This window comes from Tachypleus tridentatus, chromosome 8 (genome assembly GCF_004210375.1).
Source record: "Tachypleus tridentatus isolate NWPU-2018 chromosome 8, ASM421037v1, whole genome shotgun sequence".
NCBI lineage: Eukaryota > Metazoa > Arthropoda > Merostomata > Xiphosura > Limulidae > Tachypleus > Tachypleus tridentatus.
In genome coordinates this window covers 99,249,067-99,272,436 of record NC_134832.1, presented here as the reverse complement: position 1 = coordinate 99,272,436, position 23,370 = coordinate 99,249,067, and the positions used below count along the sequence as shown (strand labels likewise).

The 23,370-nt window shown below is 33.3% G+C and overlaps 1 long non-coding RNA gene across 4 annotated transcripts in view; it reads right to left on the bottom strand.

Annotated features, from left to right (window-relative positions):
• Positions 1-10,137: 10,137 nt before the first annotated feature.
• LOC143223039 (uncharacterized) overlaps positions 10,138-23,370 on the bottom strand; it is a 111,904-nt gene continuing 98,671 nt past the window's right edge. For all 4 annotated transcript variants that reach the window (XR_013012629.1, XR_013012628.1, XR_013012627.1 and 1 more), the window contains one exon: positions 10,138-10,447. This is a non-coding gene — a long non-coding RNA (uncharacterized LOC143223039). The remainder of the gene's footprint in view (positions 10,448-23,370) is intronic.

Below are 23,370 nucleotides of genomic sequence, written 5' to 3'. Positions count from 1 at the left end.
TTGAGCGAAATTCAAAACAAACAAACTCATTCTTTACAAGGATACTACAATCAAACCTCACGAACAATAATAAACTCCTACCTAGGTTTATCTGTATGTTTGAAACAAAGGATGGATATTACATACATTTGAAGTATGTTTATTCCTCTTCAAGTCAGTTTCATCAGTTTGTAATTTTAGTTGCTGTATGAAATATAATGAATTCACAACTGTGTGTTTGTCTTTCGGTGTCTTAAAATAAAAAGAATAAAGCTTTAGTTATTTATTTTATTGAAGTCAACAATATGGTATGTTATGAGATATCAGCTTAATTTATGTGATATATTGGAATGCAACGTGTTCTTAACCTCCTTTTGTAGTATTCAATACTTAGCAGTAGCTTTACATCTGGGCAGTTGTCAAATAACATGTGATCGAGAAAGTCGCTTTGTAGCTTTCCTTCTAACTGCTTTTATTTTTTGACATTCCCTTGACGTAACACCAAGTCTGTTCTTTGGATGTATGGCTGTGATGCTGTAGGTTGTGCAAGGTTGTCGAAAGCAATGCCTTTCAATGGTAGATCAGGTGACACTTCGATTTTCGACCTCCCTTAAGTCTGAATGAAAATGAACACTCATGTGCTAATGCTATTTGTTCTAAGTAAGCCTAACATTACATTTGAAATAAGCGATGATAGGATTAAACAGTCGGGTATACGATCTAAACCAATACAGTTTGTAGAAAATACAACTTACGATAAAGTAAAACCAAATGCCCAGCATACTAATTACACACACCATATGTTTTTGTTGCCACATAAATAGTGTTCAATGCGTTTTGTATTTTGTCTACTCTGTATTTTGCTTTTTTGAACTCAATGAGCTCGCCAATGCTTTGTAAAAAATATAATTTGAATATGAGAAATCATAACATTTCTCTGAAGAAAATTATTTTGACCTGAAGTGCCACAAAATGTATGAGGTATAAAACTTAGGCGCCATAACTAAGAATCCAACCTCTGTATTTGTAGTTTCCAGTTTTATTCTGAAATTTATTTTACCCTTTACTCTAAATCTTGTATTTACATTTCAAAACGTTTCATTATTACAGAAATGACATTTTATCCAACTTAAAAGACCTATAACCAAGAAGAATAATCTGCCACTGAATAGAGATGATTGTTTGAAAGAGCTGATGAGTCTAAGAGAACGGCTTTAAAGGAAATTAGGCGTTTGCAAATGTAACAAGGTTATCTGACTTTCATTTAATTTTAACCAATCACTCAGTAATATGCACCAACCAAGAATGGCTGTTCATGCTTCTACACTGAGGACTAGCTTTAATGCGAGGAAGGCGTAAAAAAGTGGGATTCATTTTAATGGTTTGGGGCCCGGCGATTTTGAGATTGAATAGTATAATCAGACCTCTGACAGTCATAGTAACCAGCTCTAAGTCTGGATGAAGTCATCCCAGTTTGGTTAAGCATGATTATAAGTGCTCCTGATGGAGGATATCTGCCAACAGAAACAATCTCACTGGCACTAACAGGTGAGATAGTGGACATTAAATGGTAAAAACACTGAGTCATGGAATAGTACTCAATCACACTTCGCCAGGGTTTAAATACTTACTTAACAGTCAGAATCCTAGAACATATATGTGAGGTGTATGTACAATATATAAGACAATTTAGTCAGATTATGGTTGGTTGGTTCTGAAGAAAATTTTCGGACCATCATCACTTCTCTCTATAAGCGAGACAAACTAGATTACATCCACAGCATTTATAGGTGCAGCAAAATACGATCTGAGCTATTTTGCGCTTGGAAAGTTTGGTCTCCAGAACGCTCTAAGCATTGTCTGATAGTAAGTCTAGTTGGTCCAGTGAACACTTGAGTTAATTAGCTCTGGTACTACAAGACTATCAATGTTGAGTTGTGCTAATGGCTCGACCTGGTGGAAAATTCTGTAATCCATTGGGCTGAGTTCAAAAGTCAAAAGGAGATATTATAGATATCTTCGCCATCTTTGTAAAGGATTTGCCTTATTTGCAGTTAAGGTTTACTCTGCAATGGTTTTAGCAAAATGTGAGAGTATTCTCACTGACAAGTTTGTGAGATGAAGAGATGCCACCCTGGATGAAGAGATATTATTACTCTTACCGAGGCAGTTTCTGTAGATATGTAGTACAAAATGGTAACTTTTAACCACTTGCGAAAGATGAAGAAATATGTCATGGCTGTAGCATAGATAGATCATTCTACGCAGGCCCCTATAATAGGACAAGCTCAAACTTGTTAAGGGCTAACCAATCAACCACACATCTCAGTGTTGCAATAAAACCAATCACACTAGTACCCTATAAATAGGCATGGTGTGTGTTTGAGTGTGTTTTCTTACAGCAAAGCCACATCGGGCTATATGCTGAGTCCAAATAGGCAGGGCTATCACGATCCTTCCATAGTTTATATACCTCACTCAGCCTTTGAGGATAGTACTTCTACCTGAAAGAGAAGAGTAAAGCATTTGTCTCAAGTGTAAAGTATTGGACCATTTTAGTGAGCCTTCATACCTCATCATACAGCTAGGTAGAAAATACTATTAGTTTTGAACAATAGTTTAGCAGTGTAGGTGAGGCAATGAAAGATTATGAACACACCTGCTACAGTTCTGGGAAATTACAAATAATAAATCATGTCTGGCTATTGACCTGGAGGAATGCAACAAACAACTTGTACAAAAAATGTTTGATGGTCTGCTCAGTTTGTAACAGTATACAATGAACTTGCCACAACAATCACGGTTAAGAAGCAACAATAAAAAGTATCTAGAATAACACTACTTATAAATTTATGAAACATTTACCAGAACAGAATTAATAAAGATGCGCCTAGCAAGGACTTCATACCAATATTAATAAACAATTTATCATAAATATTAATAAATGAATACTAATTGAACCAGGAAGAAGAACGAGAAAGAAAAACATACCCCCTACAATAAAGGAAATACAATATTCCAGAGTGACAAACAGTAATAACTATATCCTTCAATAATTATCTCGAAGCTCTCTCTCTTTCTTAGCGAGCATCCTGGGAAGTTTTGTATTTATTAAGTAGATCACAAAAGTACAACCTAATGTGATCATGAGTCTTTTGCTGCATTAATAATTTCTGTACGTCACCGCTAAAAAAACTGGTGTAATTTTCATGATGATAAGAAACCCACTTGAAGTAAAAATATTCTCAAGATGGTTAACCTGAAGATGACCTAAGAAGGTCAAAACGTTGTTCTATACTTTTTTTTAGTTAAAGTGCTAATACCCATATTAACCATCTTGAGAATACAATAATGTAAGTTTCATCAAGTACATATATTTATTCAAAATTATAATGATTATATAAAAGGTTAATTTGCGTTTTATTCCAACTAAAAATTCGTAGATACGCTTAAAGATAGGACTAAATAATAAATGAACGATAATCACAACCATAATCATAACAAAATGGAATTTGCTGGCTGACATTCATACCCTCTAGAAAAACGAAGTGATGACATTAATCTCTTTGTATAAAGTACCCCAAGTTTTGTATTTTTACATTTTATACTTACAGTTTAAGCACATATATCATACTAGAAACATACAATTCACGTTTCTGAATTTTCATCTAAGACTTATATAGCTTCCAGTTCTGGTTCCACTTGCCGAAAGCTTAACACTTTGAAGCCTAGCTAATTGCGATAATTAACTCTGCCACGTAGTTACAATTTTCTTTGAGGAGGAGATAGAGCTAAGTCATCAGCAAGATACACTGAAGGATGAGAAGTGGACACACCAATAGAAGTCCTTTTTATTGTTGGAGAAAGACAGTAAAATCTTCTGAAGTCGATATTTTCATTTTGTTGCAACTGTCTGGGACGATTATTATCTTCTTCATTATCGGGAAAATGGTCACAAAGGAAATATATATATACCTTTATATTAGAAAATGAAACCATCTTACAGCTGCACCTGATTTGGATCCTTTAATTCGTACAGTAATGGAGTGACAACCTTCAAAAACAAATTTTCAATTAAATTATTTGCTACAGATGAAAACAGGGCTGTTCTTGATTATAATAAAGTCTCTAATTTAAATATTTCTAGGCATCTATTACGGTTGTAGATTTGTTGCTGTTGCTTCTGAGCCCTTTCGATGTTAAATATTTTCTTGTAAAATATATCTTGTAATCATGTTGTGCTTTCATCAGTGGTTTGAGGTGTTGTTGGATATTTCGTTAGTCGGTACCAAAGAATAAAGATCTCACGTTCCAAGTGAAGTGTGGCTAACTTTTAACTTGTAGACTCATGGATAGAAGACTTACTGACTGGGGGTGACTCAATAAATGATTATTCAGAGTTTGTTTGTTTGATTTTTCAATATAAGCAGACATCATTCTACTAATATTTTAATTAATCTTTCAACAATATTAAATTGAGCATGATGTGTAGATGTAATTCTGCGTTTAAATCCCAGAATTCTATAAGTTTCATCCATCAAATAACACAAATTGTGGGTCATTATCAAATACAAGAGTCTTAGGAATAGCAATGTTACCCAAGTATTCATTAATTAGTTTTTGACAATAACTTTAGCACAAACATTTAAAGCAAAATAGGCAAAAAATGGTGCTCATCTTTTCTTGGAAGTTAAAAATTAGAGTATTCACACAAAACCTACACTAATTTCTGAAATGCATCATCATAAATGGGTCCATTTCCACCGGATATGCGTTTTTTGTAGCTAATACTAAGTTTCAGCAATTGTTGCAAAATTTAGAATGAACATATTGTACCAAGCTCACGTACTCAAGAATGTGTTCAACTCTTTCCAAGTTCTTGGAGTTGGGAAGTAAAAACATTATAATATTATTAATATAAACCTGGAAATATTCATTTGCTTCTCCTAAAACCTAATTTATAAGCTTTCTAAAACGAACAAAGCATTCAAAATATTACGTATATTAGCAATGTATAGTGATCATATTCTGAGATTTTAGAACCTAAAATCATTAGCCTTCTTCTTGATAATAATTACTAAAGAAGCCCAAGAAGAATTAGGATGTTCAAATATCTCATTACGAAGCCTTTCATTCACTTGGTTAAGTAGCACTTTTAATACAGTGGGAGAATACAGATAGGATGTACTAAACCCTGGTTGTTCTGTCGTGGTTACAATACTATGTTCAGACAAATCAAATCTTTTAGGTCATTTTTATTGTTAAACATTGGCATATTTCAACAAATATTGCTTTAATTGTTTACAGTCTTTACTCTTTTAATGTGAATATTGTACTTCTTCGATCAGTATCTTTTTAATCTCAGAGTCATGTTTACCGGATGGCTATTACTCTACTCGTATGATAGAATATCACTGTTCAAGTGGCTCATATATCACTGAAGTGTTGATAAATGCAATAAGTCCAGAATGGATAATAGTACACTTGTTAACAACATTTCACAAATACGATATGGTCAAACAGTATCATCTGAGCCATAATAGAAACACATTGAATGGATTTTCTCATTGTACATTGAAACCATGTCCATTTGCGGAATGTTCAAACTCTGAACACCATGTGAGCGCTGAAGTATTTTTTACCAAAGCAACGACAAGCTACTTAGTAAGAAATTCCAGTATTGAAAAGAAAACGCAATAGAAACTGCAGGCATTCCAGAAAGAGCAAATAAAGAAATAAGATCTAGGATGGATGCTCATTTCTATTTATATCCAAGTAAATGCCAACCAGCTAAGATTAGGGAATGTAAAACATAACCTGTGGCATAACTACAACATTTAGTGAGTAACTCAGGCTCTTAGTTAAGACCAACTTGACTGGGATGAGCAGGTACCTACCTAAATGTTGGTGTATAATGAAACTGAACAGAGACCTAGAGATTGTTCGCTGAACATGCTTATACTCGAGAAATATGTCTTAGTCCTTGTGGAAATTATGTATATTCCTTCTCTTTGAGCAGACGTCCCACAATGTCCACAAGAATGTTTAAAGTGGTAAGGTTTCAATTAGTAGATGTAAATGTGTTTGTATATGAGTCATTTGAAAAACTAACACATGAAATAAGCTGTCATAATAAGACACTGAAGGAACAAATGTACTAGTGTGAAAACTATGCGTGACTTTGGCACATTCCAGCAATAGTAAAGCTATTCATATCCAACTAGACAGGTCTCCATTATATGTTCTGATGGTCTAGTTCATTAAATGAGTTACAGAAGTAAAAAATGTACAAAAACTTCAATTCACATCGACCACCCGAATCTGTACATTACTAACGAAACCTTTATGAACTGGCTTGATCTGAATACAGAGGAGGAGGGCAACAAATAAGAAGAGAGTGAGAACATATTTTATTCAATTCGAACACAAAAAATGAGGAAAAAAGAGCTAAAAGTACCTGTTTTACCATTCAGAATAAAGCAGTTGAGTAAGCATCAGACCTATAGAAAATAGTATTAACTGGCAGTTAAACTCTTCTGCTGGCTTACTAAATGACACGAGTAAATATGAATGTAAATGTAAAAGCATCTTCGATGGTTATGTGATCAAACAACAATAAATGAAATCAAGGGGTGTTAAATTACTTTCTGAGCTGTCTCGCGATATTCTATACACAATATTGTATGATTATTATTCGATTACTTAGAATTAGAATGGTTTCTTAATAATAAGATCAACTAGACCAGATAGACTTTGTGACCTTTAATTTTTTAGCTATTAAGTAGAGTTTTATTTTATGATATATCTATAGGATATTGAATGATAGTTATTCAATTAGCACATATTAAGATGATTGGTGTCAATAGAAATGATACCTAATACATCAAAAACAACTTGTATTACCAATGTTGATAGCTATGAGTGTCAAAGTTTACAAGCTATTAAATTATTTTTAGTGATAAAATGTCATCTGGTGTTAACTTTCTAATCCGACCAATCTTTGAAAACTTTACATGGTCCTTACTAGATTTTTCTCTGTTGCACCTGGTGACTGTATGCCCGTAAAGGACTTGTGTTTCCTCTGAATTATATTGATATATTCTGTAATAATAACACAAATATTGGTCTTGGCTTAGACGAATGTCACATTAAGGTCTCAATTAAGCTGAATCAAGTGTAATTATTTATTTTGTGATATCTGAAAATAAAAATAAGTTTTATTACTTTTAGATGGCAGCACACATTGAAATGTAACCTAATAATCTAACACGAAAAGGTTGCAAAGTAGTTTGAGTGTGAGTCGAAGGTATTATGTTTTAAGCCACAATGTATAATACTGGTATATCTTTGTGGCACTATACGTGTATACAGGAATGCGCGTGTGTCATCTCACATATTTATTGCATATTACAAATGAATCACATACATCAACAAAAACACAACAATTAAACAGCATAAGTAAGGAAATTAAGGAGTTGATATGGATGTTAAAACTTTATAAAGAGATTAACTACGAGTACTGGCTTGTAAAATATTACTATATTTCATTATATATTATTATTATATTATATTGTATTATATTTCCATTAATATCAGTGAGAGAATATTTCAGTTTTACCAATTAAATGTTTGGCTGGAAATAAAAAATCATGGAAGGATAAAAGTAATTGACAAACTCACACTGCATCTGAGGATCAATATGTTTTGGTAAGAGTAATGAAATATATTTTGATTAGACCAAACTGAAATATTTATGAGAGGGTAAAGAAACGGAAGTAAATGAACTTATGAGAGAATGCTTAAGCATTATATTAAATGCAAACTTGGTATGCGTCGGGTTTTATTTGGTTATTGCTAGAATATTTGAAGTCATATAGATAGAAATATTTAATATGTACTGTGTTTTATGAATATTTCCTTAACATTCTTTCAGCACAAAGTGCGGTTAAGAATGCGTGGAAATACGAGTTATAAATGTGCTACAACAAGATGAAAGTAATGCATGCGTGGCGAAACTTGACTATCCAGTGGTCAACCTTTTCTGATTCCTCAACAAGTATTTGTCATTACAATGGAGAATAGCTACCGTGAAAAACAAAACTCAACAACTTTCTCTTTGGCAGAGATTTGGCATATGTAGCTTATTTCAAAACTCTTAGTGCTGACCTAATGCCTAACGTGGCGGAGCTCATGGATGTAAGTGCATTACCTGCAAGCATACTTACTGCTTCATTTGTTGGACTAATCCAAAAGTCTCCCAGAGACTGACTAGTCCACATCAAACTAGATAAAGCTGGTAAAAGCCAAAGATATCGTAAATATACCAGTATCAGTACTCAATACCGCTGACGAAACTGAACCAAGAGGGTGACAAAAGACCAAGCACGTCCTCATATCTTCCACAACTTCAATGAAGAAGGATCGCGACAGTTAGTGGGGGTTTAAACAACTTGCAAAAACACTCCCTAATAAATTTACTCTTTTGGCAGGATAACAACATTCAAAAGCCAGGTGAGACATTTTCTGAGAGGAAGGGTATTCGAGGGTTAACTCGACTCTGTATTAATATTTCGAAGGCAGAGCTAGGGGAATACCCTGAAGGTATGGATGTTTTCTTAATTACCATCACCACTTGCAAAGTCTTACAAACACCGAAATCCACTCACCAACTGTTCTATCATAGGGTGATTAACCGCTTTATAAAAGAGCCAGTAGATGTATGCCTTCCTCAAACAGAACCACAACACACAAAAGCCTTTAAAAGATGTTTTCAAAAATGAAGTCTGTTTAAGGATCTACTGGGCATTGTTATTTCAGAGTTAAAAAAAGACCATCAAATACAGCTGTAGACATTCTACTAATTGCCACTTGCAGAATGCCAACCTTCAACACTTGCACTGGCCAACTATTGCTTTCAGCTCTGGCACTAACATCTTTGGTAGGCAGGCAATTTAAATGAATAAGGAGGTCTTCACCTCAATGATGGTAGATCAACTATTGTCCCAGATGCCTCACAAGCTAACAAGCGTTTTCTAATTCCTTACTTTAATATATTATTATTCAAAATCCATCATTAACACTGGGGTATATGCACTTCTTACATTGCACATTGTGAAGAAAATTATTAATTTGCTTTATTTCTAGATACCTCTGTCGTTTTTAATTTTTTTTTAGGTGTAACACTTGGTCTATCCATGGTAACACTGTTCTAGTGCTGTAGGTTGTGCAAGCTTTTCGACAGTAGTTCCTTCCAACGATAGGTGAGGTGATACCACGAAGTTATGGCCTCCTTTGCTTTGAATGAAAGTGGTAGAGCTAGTTACTCTAAATCAAATATTACCTTCGTACTAAGTAATTTTAGGCTTACAAGTCAATCCGTACTGAGACAATTTGAAAACAATTCGTTATACAACATATGAAAGTCTAATTCAGTGTCGAAATCCGCCCAAAGTCAATGGATTATAGTAAAGTAATCGTATTTGAAAGCAGAGTAATAACGGATACAAGATCAACACATACGTGCAAAGTACTGGCATGTCGCTGCAGAATAGTACTCGACTTAAACTTAAGCTCCCCAGTAGCACAGCGGTATGTCTGCAGACTCACACCAATAGCCGTGGTGAGCAGAGCACAGGTAGGTCATTGTGTAGTTTTATACTTAATTCTAAATAATCAATCAATGTAGTTTTAACGTAAGTTTCAAGGTAGCTCAGAATATCCTCATTTCGCAAACGTGCTGGTGATGGTATATGTATACAACGTTCAACGAACAACTAATCCTCATATTTCTCGAAACTTGAAGAAAACAATATGATCTTAAAGTTTCAATTACATGGTGAAACTAATAAAATACAATAAATAAGAAAACATTACTTTAGTTTAGCTTTATCATCAGAAAGCAGTGTTTCTTCGACAAATATTTAAGAAAAGGTAGACTTCTATAGATAACATGTAAGTTTTTGTATGTTTTTATTTCCAGTTCCAAGTCTTTGACGATCATAATAGCAAATACTGAATCATGCACAATGTATTAAGAGCTGATTTTGTTATATTTAAATTATTTTCACACTTTCAACGGAAGGTATTCTAAAAAATAATCTTATTATTCAACAAGTGTCAATGTCCATAATTTTAGAAATAAATAATCTGAACATCATAATTAGAACGTTATTCATTTTGATTTATTATTTCAAAAGCAAACTTCTTTTTTACAGCATGAGTTAAAGTACAAGTTGTTGTTTTTTTCCCTTGTTACAACTAGTCTTGTTAGGACAATGCTGGCCAAAAGCAAGAGTTGTTGCTGGAATAACATTAAACTGCCTGTCATTTCAAGGCCTTCATGTTGTAACTAATTAACACTAGTACTGAGATAATCGAAACTTGTTGTAGTTCTGTTGTCTTCCCCTCTTTTCTTTCCCTTCTCTTTCAGAAAGCTTTTTCGTGCCCCTCGTGGTCCCTCCAGGTCTTCCTTTCAGTAAGGTTGTTTGAAATCAAAAAACAAAAAGTATAGATTAATGACAAACGTCTACTTCGGGAAATAAAATTCTTCGAAACATAGCAACTGACATACACTTAACATATTAAAAGGAAATGTCTGAGACCACTAAAAAGTTACCAGCATGTGAAATTAGCTTTATAATTAATTTTTCCGTTCTGAGTTGTGAACAACTGTACTTAATACCTAACATAACTGAAAAACGGAGTCCATTTTAATTCCATTAATTCAGGGTGTCAGGACCTCGTCTATTGTTTAATACCTCTGTACGTAGTGGATCTATAAAGGCGTACAATTATGCAATTGACTATGCGTTTACAAATTTATCTTGTTTCTTGCATCTTAAACCTTGCTCTGTTTCCTTTCGAGTTATTGCTAACATTTATGATTGAATATTTTTTTTAGCTTTGGTAATGAATGAATAATAGATGTACACTTCCGCTATAGACACGCAGATCAATATTAACTTTCTAAGTTTGGAACAGTAAGAACTGTGAGAAATGTGTTGGCTCTGTTTCACAGCATCGTATAACACCGAAAACAAACTTTCTGAGCATGGCAGTAATCAGACACGTTGTAATAATCTTATTTCTAAAGCCGTGGCAGACTTGCGTCAGTATTTCTATGTAGTACCATTACTGCTGTAACTTGAACAAGTTTAGTTCAAGGAATCGCAGCTTAAGTTGATATCACATTACTTATTAAGTTTGTTTAATCCTTCACCAATGATGATATCAACGATTCAGAATAGAATTCATTCACACATAATCCTTACATGGTATCCGTCAGGTTGAAGTTTCTGAAAACACTTGTGGTATAAAGATTATCATTCTTGAAGTGTAAAAGATACTTTTCTGATTTTTATTTGTAACAGCCGTATCCTTATTTAAGCTATATATCTCACACTAACTTGGAAAAAATATTATAGTTATATAAGTGTTTAACTTCGTCACATGATGAAATAAATGAATATTTATGAACATTTTTACTTAAGTGTTCGTAGCTACTTTACTAAGATAAACTAATAGTTCTAGCCTCAGCTCACAAAGGACAACATTCAGTGCTTGTAAAGAATTACTATCTTTGGCAGAGTACACTCACAGATACAAGTTGTTTGTATTTTGCAATCAGTAGTTTGAATAATGAGTTGTTGTTGTTTTAATTTCGAGTATGTACTACTCAGAAATATACACATCTTTAATGTCAATTATTGAATTCCTCGTTGTACGAAGAAGTACATGGGATCCACTAGACTGCAGTCCACTCGAATAAAGAAAAAAAAACGTGTTAATAAAACAGATAAACACATCACAGTATTTACTACAATCAATAGGACAGAGAAGGAAATACATATAATTAAGTAATCCAGAGGACATTGTGAGTGGTGCTCTAAAGGCAGTCAGAAGGGTTAAGATACGATTTAATCTACTCTCTTCAAATGTAAGTTTGTTATACTAACACATGCTCAGTTATTTATCTTTGAAATTAAACGTGCTTTATCCAATTGTATTTGTTCTTCAGGACACTGTTTCTCTTAAATAATCCCCGTCCCACCAAACTTGCTCGCCCTTTAAGCCGTGACGGCGTTATAATGTTACGGTCAATCCCACTATTCGTTGGTAAAAGAGAAGCCCAAGAGTTGGCGGTGGGTGGTGATGACTAGCTGCCTTCCTTCTAGTCTTACACTGCTAAATTAGGGACGGCTAGCGCAAATATCCCCTCGAGTAGCTTTGCGCGAAATTCAAAAACAAACAAACAAACAAACAAACCTAGTCACATAATATAAGCTCAATAAATACATTAGTGTTTGTATGATATAGATACAACATCTCTGTATAAAAAATCAATCAAATATATACGTTAATATTCAAACACATAATCAAACTGTTTTTGTATAGGTTAGTAGAAATTAGTCTAAGTTTCCATCAAACTCACATGAAAAACAACTTTTTGGCAAAATTAATGTTTATATCTATTTATAAAAAGAAATATCCATTGCAAATATAACACAAAAAACAACAAACTTCTATGACACGAAAATAAAGCTAAAGATATGAATAATAACATGCGTTTATTTTTTTAAAAGTAGTTATTACTGGTCGATATAGCGTGCAGTCAGTCATTTAATATTATCATCATAACGATATAGTCGATTCAACTTTTCTTAAAACTTTTAACATTTTTGAAACGTGTGTGTTTTCTTATAGCGAAGCCACATCGGACTATCTGCGGAGCCCACCGAAGGGAATCGAACTATTAATTTTAGCGTTGTGAATCCGTAGACTTACTACTGTACCAGTGGGGGGGGGGCCTTTACGAACCTGAAATGCAACTTATTAAACAGACCTATTTAACAGCAACGGAAACCTTAACCACATCATATATATCCTAGTTATATAAACACCTTTCTATTTCTATTTTTATCTGTTTTATAATATTTTTCCACAAATCAACAAAAACGTTTCAAAGCATTGACTATAGAATAACTTCTGCTTCACTTGCCAAACATTGTTCATGTTAATATAAAAGTGTTAACTACATTAAAAAACCTTCTCTTGTTAATATAACACAGTTAACTACATTAACAATCCTGTTCATGTTAATATAACACAGTTAACTATATTAACAGCCCTGTCATGTTAATTTAACACAGTTAACTATATTAACAATCCTGTTCGTTTTAATTGAACACAGTTAAGTATATTAAGTTCTCATAACTTCTTATTGGGCCCGGCATGGCCAAGCGTGTTAAGGTGTGCGACTCGTAATCTGAGGGTCGCGTGTTCGCATCCCCCTCGAGCCAAACATGCTCGCCCCTTCAGCCGTGAGGGCGTTATAATATTACGGTCAATCCCACTATTCGTTGGTAAAAGAATGACCCAAAAGTTGGCGGTGGGTGGTGATGATTAGCTGCCTTCCCTCTAGTCTTACACTGCTAAATTAGGGACGGCTAGCACAGATAGCCCTCGAGTATCTTTGTGCGAAATTCAAAAACAAACAAACTTTTTATTGAGAAGCAAACATAGATTTTCTTTATTGTTTCAAAGGATTTGCTCTTTTACACCTAAAAATAATACTTTCTTGATATTTCTAATCTTCATTAAAAAAAACTTCAAATCAGTTGATCTCTTAGCCATAAGAGTTGTTTTAACGGAAATAAAACTACAATTGAAGGATTTATTAAAGTGCTCTTAACTTACCGTTTCATTTAATTTTCATTGACTAGCTAAACCTTTTAAACAAATTTTAATATTATGATACACTTCGCAAAGCTGCTGCTGAATTTTACCAATAAAAGACGAAAGTTACTTCTTAAAAGAAAAACACTTTTTTAGTTCTTTGAGAAATATCAAAGTAATTTCTGAAATATTCTCTCTTTATCTCTTTCATTGCTAAGGGTACATATATGCCTCTCTCTAAAGCACTATCGAGTGAGTTTAGAATTGCATATAACCTTCACTAGTTTCAAGTTTTATATAAGTTACAATACATTAAAACACTCGTCATTTGTTTTTATCGTTTATCTGAAAAACAAATCAACAAACCTTACACTGGGAGAGCTGCTTATCTACAAACTTGGAAGAGAAATCTTAAATTAACAGCAGCTCACTCACAATGAAATATTTTGCAAACATTTTCAGAAAACAAAACGACAGTGTTTAACAAAATTTATAGGTTGAACTCTACATTTATTGCATTCATTTTGAAATAGTTACCTATACAACTTATACATATATATGTAGAAGAAACAGGTAAGTTGTTAATATCTGATTGTGGACTACATACGTTAGAGTAATCTGTATTTATGAATTTTCCTTTCCAACCGTGCCATCTAAACGATTTTTATTACGTACAGGATCTTGTTGCAAACGCTTGAAGTTTATTCTTTGCCATGGCTATGATCTTTGACCTCTAAATGTGTAAAACATACCATGCCGCTGAGGTTTACTTTCTCACCCATTATCAAATTCGTTTATTTTTCGATTTGAAACAACTGTAAAAATGCCTGAAACTGGTGTTATGTGACTTGAAAAAAAGACATCGAGTGAACACAGAAATTTAAGGAAAACCCTACAATCCGCGAGGTTTAGCAGGTTTAAAAAAATAACGAACTCGAAGATTTAAAACTGGAGCTTTACATCTATTCCGTTAATGTATAAGTAATCTAAAAAAGGTGGGAAGCGTGAACCATTGTGAAACGAATGTGTAGATTAACATTTTTTAAAACTAAGATCCATTGTAAAAACTAACGATCGGTAAAAAGATTACCTGAAAAAACAATAACAACACGTAAAACATAAAAGCCAAAAGGGTTCTTACATCGTATGATGACGTCTGTATAGCAAGCTGTGAATTGATACAGAAGCGACAAAGAAAATGTTCAAAGTTTTACTAGAAAAACATAATCTGTCATATACATATAAAATATTAAGTTCTATTGTGTAAAAATTACAGGAAGAGCAAAGAAAGAGAGAGAAACTCCTAAATGAGCCCCTGTTTCAACCTTTTTCGTTGTTTTTTGTTTTTTTGTCTGAACCCTGGGAAACTATTTTGTTCAGTTGATTAACAATAGGTGTTACTATAGAGACCTATATTGATACAGAGGAGAACGAAAGCTACATTTCCGTTAATGCTAAATTACGTGACACATTGGTTATAACGTTCACGACAAATAGGCTTCTATATCTGAGAAGTAGCCTCAGGTAAGGAGAGGGAGCGAAAGACAGATTTCTTGTGCCGTGTAAAACGCGATACTACTGAAGGTACACTGCAGGTGGAACAACTCCATAAGTTATTCTAGTTATGTAATTTCTTTTTACACATCAGTAAAACATTATGTTTTACGGTCTATTTATGAACTACCTTCATTACTTTGTTTTCCTCGGAAGAGTCTTGAAAACATTTTGTTGATGATATATGTTAATAGTTCATTACGTGTGCGTTTTTTACTTTCTTATTTAATCAAATAAACAAGTCTTTATAAAATTGAGTCTCTGTTATTTCCATTCACACAGATCCACTATCAACAGACAGTTAACAAAATATATCTCCTTGTGGCAAAAACGTCCGACTACTGTAGTAGGGTCAGAGTCATTTCTTAGAAGTTATTAACCATGACTCATGACATTTTTGATGCTTTTATAGTAAAGACAACTCTCTTACTATTATAGTTTAACAGCTATTGTTTTATTGTAGTCATGACAACTATTTTGTTGTTATACTCATAACAACCATTGTACTGTTGTAGTCGTGGCAGCTATAGTAATGTTATAGTCATGACAACAATCATATTGTAATAGTCTTAATAGCTGTTTCACTCCTGTAGTCATGACAACTATCTTCTTGTTGTAATTACAATAGCTGTTGTATTGTAGTACTAATAATAATCACTTAATTTTTTACCCATGAACCAACGATAACAAACTACTTGAGTTTAAACATTATCATAGAAGCACAGTATGTTACAAACAGTTTACTCATTGAATCGTTCAATTATTTCAAAGTTCACATTTGAGTTTTTGCTGTGTAAACAATAACTTCCATTTCATATAATTGTTCGCATTATCTAATAAAACAAATAACTCACAGATAGGAGTAAAGTGAAACTTGATGTGTTTTATTAGTATTTTTTAAAATGTTCCCTTTTAAAATATTTTATAAAATGTAGTTTGTACTAGCTGTGACTACGAAAAGCTAAACGATACGTGGCTTATACAAAACGTCACCGTCACGATGTATGAGTGCAAAACAGACACACATGTGAACAGATGATTTAAAAATACTACATCGACAACGGAAAGTTTAATCAAGGTTAAATATGGATAGATCTTCGGTAGGAGAGTGGTAAGTTTATGGACTTTCAACGCTGAAGTCCGAAGTTCGATTCCCCCACAGTTGACACAGCAAATAGCTCAACACGGCTTTGCTCTAAATAACCAATGATATGGATGATTTTATACTGTAAAATACATTTTAAGGGATTTACAAGATAAACATTTATAACCTCAAGATATTTCTACATTCTATGTTTAATATCTAGTAGGTGTTTCAATTGAGTGTCACTCTGTTATTTAAACACTGATAAAACATTAATATTAATACACTTACACTGACAAGACTGTTTATTTCCATTAATATTAATACACTTACACTGACAAGACTGTTTATTTCCATTAATATTAATACACTTACACTGACAAGACTGTTTATTTCCATTAATATTAATACACTTACACTGACAAGACTGTATATTTCTATTGATATTAATATACTTGCACTAATAAGAATGTTTGAATAACCTACGTACAAAATCAGGCAATTTGCTCAATGAAATTTTTACAAAAAACAATTCACTGACTATTTTAACAAAGACTCCTCAAAATTTACTCCTTCTAGTTTTCAGGACCTAAAAGGTCATGGAAATAGCAAGTGGGCTAAAGCTCCTGATAAACAATAATAACACGGTTTGTAGCTAAGTAATCAAAGTGTTTTTGATAATAATACTAAAGAGCACCGGATGTAGTTTATCTTTTGCCTAAAGCTAGACTTAAAGCAAAATAATACAATGGAATAAAACTCAACATAAATCAGGCCGTGAAAATTATAGTTAAAACAAAGAAGTATTGGAACAAAATGTAAAAGAATTGTCTAATGACAATAATTTTATTAATTCAAGGTTCTCATGGAGTAGAAACAAAAATTACTTTATTTTTATTTCATAAACTAGGTTAAATGACTAAGCCTGTTGAATGGCGAGAAAAACAAGGTAAAAAATTACAATAATGAGATTTTTGAGAAGTTGGACTTTATGCTAATATTCCAATTTTACAGACTTTGTCAGAAATCAAATATGTATATATATATAACAGAAAGTTTATTGTACCAAACATCTGTTACATTTGTTGATTTAAAGAGAATATAACAAATATTATCAATTATCAAATACAGATAAATATTAAAATAAATTATAGTATTTTGTTTGTCTCTGCGAAAAAACATGATATGTAAAATTTAGATTTATCATTCAGAAAAACACCCTGGATGAGCCACTACTTTTACAAATAAATTGAAACACCCAGTTTAAGTCACAAACCAATAGTTCTTTACACAAACAGAAAAATATATATCAAGTCAACTTTATTTTGCAGAATAAATAAACGAAATAAGCCATCGTTTATCAAGACACAGGAGAAGTCATGTGCTAAGACATAGTTTCATGACTCAGGGATAAACATACAGGATAACCCAAAATTTCATGAGAAAAATGAAAACCTTAATTGTTTTGTTTGTGTTTTTGCACAAACCTGCAAAATAGACTATCTGCGGTGTGCCCGCCACTGGGTCTGAGCTCGAAATATTTGTTGTTTTATTTTGGGCTTTAAATCTTACCATTTAGCCGTTTGGGGACAAAAAAAAACAACTCATAGCATAAGCCATACTTTCACAAAATAATTAAGAAACCAACATAGGAATAGGCCATAACTTAGTAGGGTTAAGATTTCAATATGACATACTTGTCTTGAAATAAATACTAAAATAAAATCTTAACTGCAGAGCAACGTAATGAAATTTGAAAATTTATTTTGTTCTAAATGCTGTTTAAGTGTTGTGGTGTGTTTATGACGTGGGTAAACGTCAAAAATCAACGTTTTGATGATACAGGACGCAAAAAAAAACACACAAAAAACAAGTTTTAAGAGTTCGCCTCCAAAATGTTTTCTTCTCATCATGAATGTATCCATTATTCATTCCAAAGTGTTCATTACGTCAAAAAGAACATAAAGGGCAACATGTTAGCTTTTTCAGTGTTTGTTACTGGTTTATTTTCTTGAGTGAGCCAGAAATAACACATGTATCATGTTTTTACGTAGACTGCAGGTCAGGGCAGTGAAGGCACACATTGTCTGGTTACTTGTGGATAAACTGCAAACCAAGCAGAACAATACCGTCATTTTAACCGAAGGAAAGACGTCGTGACTTTTTACTTTGTTTAAAGAACTTACAATTTTAGGATCAGCCGGCACGACATTGTTGTTGTTTTTTTAACGATTGTTTGAAGAAAACAGTGCCGAACTTTGTAAGAACGAGATCCCTAACATGTAGCATTGTAATCGGATCAAACAATCTACCGATACGTAGCATGCTAGAAGATGGTTTAAGGGTCTTCTCGCCTCAAAGAAATTTGTTTACAATTAAGGCTCATATTATGTGCTCAACTGTTAACTCAGTTGATTAAACTACTACATTAATTTACTCGTGGAAAAGAGCGAAGCGAAGCAATCGCTTATCTTGATTTTCCTTAAAAGATTAAGGGCAGCACTGAACTAAATTATTGATAAGTTGCTTTGGCAACACATTTAGGCTGCTGAGAACAGCGTTTGCATGACGTCATCTCAATGTCGTTACTATAACGAATGTTATCTCAAAAATTAAATTTAAAAGCTTGGAACCTTTAATGCTATCACGCACGGGAATTGATGCACTCAAAGACGAGCGTTGTTCCACAAAAGCCTAACACTTCAAAACGCATTTATCACAGCTCAGGACTCTTGGATTATTTTTAACCCCTTTTGGTGTCGTTCCACAAACTTAAATACGATTTATACACATAAGACTGGTAGTCATATTATTCTCAAGGCGAAGAAGTAAGAAGAAAAACATCGTGGAAACCCTTAATAAAAACTAATTATTTTCAGTACAGCTTCGGTCCTTAGAAACGTCTTAGCTGCTGCTTTCCACCCAGCTGTTAAAATAGTGTGGATCTTAAATTATATTGCTGTATATATGATGTTTTCAGCCATCAGAAGACGCATTATTCATCAACTACCCGGGAAATTTGGTATCGGTACATACTAAACCTCCTGATAAAATGTATCAACTTATGGCTCAACTACCTCAAAAGATCTTTTAAAATAAGCGACAGAAATAACGAAATGTGTGCTTAACTCTTTTACTTTATTATTAATATTCTTTCGTGAAATTTATCTATAATCCACAGAAAATATTGGTACTTATCGAGCTATGAAAAACACCTTTATTTGTATGTTTGTTTGTTTTGAATTTCGCGCAAAACTACCCGCAAATAACACAATAAAGCACGTAGATTATTGGTACTTAACCATATATAAAACACTGTCATTATTTTACTACCACAAATAACGCAATAAAACACGTTGTTTATTGGTACTTAACCAAATATATAACAATGTCATTGTTTTACTAACAGAAATAACGCAATAAAACACGTCGATTATTGGTAATTTATCAAATATAAAACACTTAATTATTTTTCTACCAGAAATAACATAAGAAAGCACGTATGTTATTGATACTTAGCAAAATATAAAATAAAAACGCTGTAAATATTTTACTACCAGAAATAACACAAGAACTTATGGCGTTCACCCAGCTGCCTGAAAAAAAAAAAACACAACGGAGGAAACTTAAAAAAGAAACGAATTCCGTACACACACATAACACATCTTAGGATCTGTTGTTGCTGTTTTTAAACTTGATAAGCACTTTATTAGATACCTGATAAAATGCAGTTATCCGTTTGAAAGTAGTGAAAATGAAATATAATATCTTCAAGCAGCTAACTGAGTATAAAATAAAATATAATATCTTCAAGCAGCTAACTGAGTATAAAATAAAATATAATATCTTCAAGCAGCTAACTGAGTATAAAATAAAATATAATATCTTCAAACAGCTAACTGAGTATAAAATAAAATATAATATCTTCAAACAGCTAACTGAGTATAAAATAAAATATAATATCTTCAAGCAGCTAACTGAGTATAAAATAAAATATAATATCTTCAAACAGCTAACTGAGTATAAAATAAAATATAATATCTTCAAGCAGCTAACTGAGTATAAAATAAAATATAATATCTTCAAGCAGCTAACTGAGTATAAAATAAAATATAATATCTTCAAGCAGCTAACTGAGTATAAAATAAAAGTGACATTTTAGGAAAGTTCACTTTCTAGGAACTCACTTTAGTCAACTAAAAGCTCAAGTGTAGAAAATAGATCAAGTTACATGTGAAATACAATTCGGTATTTTTACTTGATTAAAACAGCGATCATTTATTTTGTAGATAATCACTACGATATTGAAATAATGTAAATGAACAAAGAATTGCAAACACTCTGTAAAATGTATTTTCTATAGCAATACCTTTTCCTTTTTTATTGTTCACAGCACACACACAGCACACTTCTTTTAATTTTTAGCACTATATCTTGTTGATAATAGAGCAATTATAAGACAACGTTGTTACGAGTTTCTCAACAGTACCATTATAATATTAATAAACTACTCATTTTAAACACATATACACACCCAAAGGAAAAAAGAGTAAACAAAGACGCTTTCTTCTCTCTTACATTATTACATTCTATTCAGCCATTCGTCTTTTGCTGACTGCCCAAATTGGGCCTAAGGCTACTTACATCGGCAAGACTGAAAGATACTTAAGTGTGCGTATTTCATAGGTATTTCACTCAGAAACGGTCAAAAATTACCATTTTACTTTAATTTAACCATTCACTCACACAGTAAAACCAGTTATCATAAAATTACTTAATCTGACTTTCAAATTCTAACAACAGGCCGCAGAGACATGTTTTCTTTGTTTCTATGGTGCTGTTGTTGCTAAATAAATAACTCATGAAGAAATACAAATAACTCATTAGTGGCCCAGTGAGTTTCGATATCTGTGATGGGCAAATCACAAACAGTCCATTATGTGACTTTGGCAATAACAACCGACAAACCCATAGACTGGTTATTGACATAATATGTAATGAATTTAGGCATTCAAAAATATTTTTCAAATATATTAATTTCGTTTTTGCTAGAACTCTGAAATATAAATGATTTAAAATTGATTTTGTTTGTTTGATGTTAAGCACAAAGGTACACATGAGCTGTCTGTGCTTTACCCACCACTGGCGTCGAAACCTGATTTCTAGCGTTGTAAGTCTGCAGACGTACAACACTGCCATTGGGGTATTATTTAAAATTAAAAATTAAAATCGTATTTTGTTTGGAAATTTCGCACAAAGCTACTCGAGGGCTATCTGTGCTAGCCGTCCCTAATTTAGCAGTGTAAGACTAGAGGGAAGGCAGCTAGTCATCACCACCCACCGCCAACTCTTGGGCTACTCTTTACCAACGAATAGTGGGATTGACCGTCACATTATACACCCCCACGGCTGGGAGGGCGAGCATGTTTAGCGCGACGCGGGCGCGAACCCGCGACCCTCGGATTACGAGTCGCACGCCTTAAAATCGTAACTACTATAACACGTAGCTCAGAAACTAATTTTCCAAGAATTTATATATATTTACACTTTAACAACTTATTATATCGCAGAATAAAGTGTGTTCGTTTCATAATTTTGTGCGAGATACACCATAGTTATCAGCTTTTAACTGTCCCTAATTTTTAATTGGTAAACCAGAAGGAAGGCAGTCAGTCTTTCCTGACAGAAAAGTGAATTTTGAGTGTGGTCGTACAGAAAAGTCATATCCCAAATACACAAAGCACGTTACTTGAAGGAAAGGGTTGTAAACTTCGAATCCTCTGATTCAGACCCCGAGCAGGTTAAGTTCTATGCTGCAATCAGCGCATGAGAATAAAATTACGTTTTCTCGGAAACGCACTACAAAATTATATAGAGAGATCTGAGTATTGTTAGCTGAAAATGTTTAAGTGCGCGAAGAAGAAAACTAATGAGAAAATGATAGGTTTGGTTTGAATTTCGCGCAAAGCTACACGAGGACTATCTGCGCTAGCCGTCCTTAATTTAGTAGTGTAAGACTAGAGGAAAAACAACTAGTCATCACCACCTACAGCAAACTTTTGGGCTGTTCTTTCACCAACGTACTGTGGGATTGTCTATAACGTTATAACGCCCCCATGGTTGAAAGAGTGAGTATGTTTGGTGTTACGGGGATTCGAAGCCGTGACCCTCAGATTACGAGTTGAGTGCCTTAACCACTTGGCCATGTGGGGCCAAAATAAATGCCTCATAACATTTGTGACGGCAGGGAATCAAAGCCAATGTCTGCCAGCCAGATATGCTAATCTCCATCACCTTACAAAAATGATAGGTCACTGTGACAGATTAGCCAAACATTTGTAAATACAACTTCTCTCATTTCATTTGCAAATAAACTGTAAACTGTTATCATAAGATAGGCCATTGGGCAAAGCTTTACCAACGATTAGCCCTGTTTGTAATTGTTGTTGTTGGGTTTTTGCACAAAGTTACAAAGCGGAGTATTTGCGCTGTGTTCATCATTGAGATGATGAACGAATTTTCGTCTTATAAGCCCTGAAGCTTGCCTTTTTGGCACGATGGGACCTCATTGAGAAGACGACTAGACAACAGTTTAAAAGTTCGTAATCAGTGCAAGCGTAAACCAATCTTTTTTTATTATCCAAGAAAATCTAAAACAAGTAATTACAAAAGCAGGTATTTGAAACTTCATTCATGAACAAACTGTACTAATGTTACACTTGTAAAGTAACTGGACAGACTCTAGAAACTGTACTAATGTTATACTTGTAAAGTAACTGGACAGACTGTACTTATGTTATACTTGTAAAGTAACTGGACATACTCTACATATTTTATGTTCCTCTCAAATTCATGAACATAGATTAAGTAATTGAAGGTACTCTTATATTTTTCTAACAATGAAATTACTTTCATAAAAAAAATCATTGGAAAAATAGTTCACCTTTAATATTAGAAACATGTACACGTGGAGATACCAACGAACAATTAAACAGTAGAAATATCGTCCATACTTCTCCAGTAGCACAGTGTTATGTCTCCAGACTCCTATCCTGAGAAACCAGGTTTCGATACTCATG